Source organism: Vespa mandarinia, chromosome 16 (genome assembly GCF_050613455.1).
Source record: "Vespa mandarinia isolate Hongniang chromosome 16, ASM5061345v1, whole genome shotgun sequence".
NCBI classification, from domain to species: Eukaryota; Metazoa; Arthropoda; class Insecta; order Hymenoptera; family Vespidae; genus Vespa; species Vespa mandarinia.
In genome coordinates, this window is record NC_140825.1 from 4,277,989 (window position 1) to 4,282,500 (window position 4,512).

At 27.3% G+C, this 4,512-nt stretch overlaps 1 protein-coding gene across 4 annotated transcripts in view; it reads right to left on the reverse strand.

Annotated features, from left to right (window-relative positions):
* Positions 1 to 242: 242 nt before the first annotated feature.
* LOC118442312 (terminal nucleotidyltransferase 5C) overlaps positions 243 to 4,512 on the reverse strand; it is a 75,764-nt gene continuing 71,494 nt past the window's right edge. For all 4 annotated transcript variants that reach the window (XM_035867758.2, XM_035867764.2, XM_035867762.2 and 1 more), the window contains exon 2: positions 243 to 4,512. This exon is cut by the window's right edge and continues 5,713 nt beyond it. The gene's annotated coding sequence lies outside the window, so the exon portion shown is untranslated.

The window sequence follows — 4,512 nt, forward strand, 5'->3', positions numbered from 1 at the left end:
CTCATTCTTTCATTTTCCTTATCAAATTATTTCACTCTATTGAAAAATGATTAAACGTCGTGCTTTACTATTTAATTATCACTTTAATTACATTAAAGATCTCGTCTGACGTAATGCGCAAGATTTTTATGACAATAAAATATAATGATAGACAGTAATGTACTCCTGTGCCCGTTTCCTGCTAATTTTTCTTCTTCTTCTTCTTTTTTTTTTCTTTTTCTTTTTTTCTTAACTGCCATCGATTTTTCTTTCTTTTTTTTTTCATCGCCTCTTCGCTTCTTCTCTCTTTATAATTTAATATATTATGACACACAAGGTACAAGGTACATAGAAAAACATAAAATCTCTTTATTATACGCGTATAAATCTCTCTCTTTTCTCTCTCTCTCTCTCTCTCTCTCTCTCACTCTCTCTCTCATTCTTCCAATTTTTCTTTCAGCGAGTATCCTATACGAAGTACGATAATAATTAATAAAAAATTTGATCTATGAAAAATATAAAGAAAAAAAAAAAAAGACGAATTAACTTGCAATTTGAAATAAAAAAGATTGATTTTTTCTTTTTTTTTTCTTTCTTTTTTTTTACAGAATGAAAAATAAAGAAAAAAAAAAAAATATATATATATATATACACATATGTTTTGTAGCTTTCTCTTTTTTTATTTTTCGCTTTTCCAATGAAAAAAATAGTCATTTTGACTTTCTATTTATTTATTTGATTTTTCAAATTCGTTGAATTGATCTATCGATTCTTGTGTTCAGTTTATGTATATTATTTAACTAAACATTATTAATAATACATATATATATATATAATATATCTGAGTCTCTATCATCCATCTTTCCCTCTTTTCTCTCTCTCTCTCTCTCTCTCTCTCTCTCTCTCTCTCTCTCTCTCTCTCTCTCTCTCTCTCTCTCTCTCTCTCTCTCTCTCCCTCTCAATAGTTTGTGAAATCGTGTGAGAGGAGATCGGTGACATGGAACAGAAGCCCGATGACGCCCGACGAACGCGTTTGACCTTATGAATTATGCAACGGCACGATGCTCGCAACACCCGAGGCCTTAAACTCGTTAAACACGCTCGTATAAATCCACTTTTTGTCGTTCTGCTCACTCCAAATATCTCTGTCACTTTTATTTAAACTTTTTTGAAGATAATTAAAAACAGAGAGAAAAAAAGAAAGGGAGAGAGAGAGAGAGAGAGAGAGAGAGAGAGAGAGAGAGAGAGAAAAAAAAGATATATAACATTTTTTTACGAACACAATTTTTTTTTCTTTTTCTTTAATAAATGAACTACAAGGATAAATGAAATTTTTATTTCTTTTTCTTAATGAACAATACTCTTGTTTTTTCTACCTTTCTCTCTCTCTCTCTCTCTCTCTCTCTCTCTCTCTCTCTCTCATTTGTTCTCTGATCCGAAAATACACATTAATTAATTGATTAATTAAAAAAAAAAAAAAAATATATATATATGTATGTATAGAATGGAATTTTTTTATATGAAAGTATTAAAAGCTTGACAACTCTAAGATGACAGACTTTAATCTTAAAAAAAAAAAAAAGAAAAAAAAAAAAGAAAAAAAAAAGAAAAAGAAAAGGATAAATGAGAGAGGGAGAGGAGGGAAAAAACGAAAAATTCCACGAGTTAATCTAAAAAGAGAAATAAAAAAGAAAAGGAAATAAATCTGTTTATCACCCTCAAAGAGGATGCTTTCCACTTAATTCTCTTCTATCCTTTTCGTTTTCTTAATTTTATTTCCCGTTTTTCTCTTGCGAACTACAAAAAAAAAAAAAAAAAAAAAAAAGAAAAAAAAACAGAAAAAGAATAAACAAATGAGGAAGAAAATATAATATAATATAATATAATATAATATAATATAATATAATATAATATAATATAATATAATATAATATAATATAACATAACATGATATAATATAATAAAATAAAATGAAATAAAATAAAATAAAATAAAACGAAATGAAATAAAATAAAATAAAATAAAATAAAATAAAATAAAATGAAATAAAATAAAATAAAATAAAAAGAACGAAGAATCACAGAGAAGTGTGTGCTTTCACTTCGTGCTCCTAATCGCTCGCTTAGATAAACGACGAGTATACATAATACACATATCTCTCTTTCTTTTTCTCTTTCTCTCTCTATATCTTTCTGTTTCTCTCTTCCTCTTTCTTTCTCTGTTTCTCTCTCTTTCTATATATATATATATATATATATACATATACATATATATATACACACACACACACATTAATTTTTAAACACTCAGGACACATACAAATCGCGCGCGTATTTATAAAATATGCATTAACCGCAAACGGCAAACGATTGTCTTTCCTTTTTTACACTCGTCAAATCAGCCAACCATCCGTTCTTACGATTATGTAGTTACTTTCAATGAATTTACTTTTAATAAATATATATATATATATATATATATATATATATATATATATATGTATATATACGCAGGAAATGAAAAATCAATTAAAGAAGTACGTGGGACCCGGGGAGGAGGGGCCGAGCGTGTGTGTGCGCGCGAACAATAGTGCCATAAAATAATGAAAAATTTATAATGAAAAATTTATAATAAAAAATAAGAAAGATAAAAAAAAAAGAAAACACAAACGAAAAAATAAAGAAATATGATCGAACCAGCGACTACCCCCTCTCTCTCTTTCTCTCTCTCTCTCTCTTTGTTTTTTTAAATCGATTTCTCGTCCTTGACAGAATAAAAAAAAAAAAAAAAAAAAAAAGAAAAAACGAAAGGAAGAATAAAAGGAAAGAAACATAATATAAGAAAAAAGAAAAAAATTAGAGAAAAGGAAAATTAAACATTACACGATGAAACGGCGAAATATTCAACTTACATAATAATATGCGAGTAAAAAAATAATTATATCACGTGATCTCTCAGTCTCTCTCTCTTTTCTTTCTCTTTTTTTTTGGTTCTTTCTTTTCTTTTATTTTCTTTTCTTTCTCTTTTTTTTTCTTTTCTTTCTTTTTTCTTTTTCTTTTTCGTTCCTTTAGCATGATCTTCCTCGAACTATTAACATCACCCCTAATTTTTTCTCCTCCTTACTTTTCATTCGATCATCATCGTAATTACTATCATCATCATCATCATCATCATCATCATCATCATCATCATCATCATCATCATCATCATCATCATCATCAGAAGATCGATGTTAGTCGATAAGAATTTTTTTTAACCAAACATTTTTTTCTCATATACAGTTTTTTTCTTCCTTCTTTTCTCTCTCTCTCTCTCTCTTTGATCTATTCTCTTTTCTAATTGGTATTTGAATTTTTCCTTCTCCTTCCTCTTCCTTTCCATTTGTTACTTTATATTTTTTTTTTGTTTTTTTTTCTCCCTTCCTTTTCTTTGTTTTCATTAGCACCTACATTCGATAATAATTACAATTGATAATACCGTGGACACACATTAATCTTAGGATATCCGGTATGTAAGTCTACTTCACGTAATATACACACACACACACACACACACATAGATATAGATACACAAGCACGTGCATGCCCACGAATAATATATACATACATACATACATACATATATATATATATATATATATATATATATATATATAGTACGCGATAAGTTAAACAAGTCAAGTTCATGCGTGTTTCCTTTTGCTTCGTGAAGCTCTATAAATATCCTTTTTGCCCCTTTTTCGTTTCACATATATACTTTCTATTTTCCTACAGTCGGTGAATCCTCTCCATTGAAAAAAAAAAAAAAAAAAAAGAAAATATTAAATAAAAATCGTCACGTAACATTCCCCCTTATCTTTCACATATCGCGTAGCTCTCCGGACATCATTAAATTTGACTTCCTCTTTTTCTTTTTTTTTCCTTTTCTTTTCTTCCTCTTTGAAAACATTCTCCTCTATTTATTTTCTAGGCACAGCTTTTTTCTTCTTTTTCTTTTTTTTCTTATTTCTTTTCCTTTTTTTTTCTTTTGCACAAATAAGAATCAAATTTGAATATGAATATTTCATTTAAAAAAAAATCTCTGAATTTTTTCTTTTTCTTTTCTTTTCCTTTCTTTTTCTTTTTTTTTTTTTTTAATATATATATATATATATATGTATGTACGTATGTATGTATGTATGTATGTAAATACACATACCTACAAACGAAGAGAGAGAGACCATTGCAAAAATTGCTCCACTTTCAACGATTTATTTATAGTTATAATAAATGATAATAGAAATGATAAGACGTTTTACGTTTTTCGTATACACAGACATGCACATATAATGCTAATACATATTATTTATGCATGTGAGGAATACACGTTTAAATCTGTTATCTTATGTACGTACGTGTTGTGTGTGTATATATTCTCATTCATATACACAACAAACAAACACAAACAAACAAACACACAAACATATATTTGTATCTATATGCATATATATATATATATATATATATATATATATATGTATATATATATAAATGT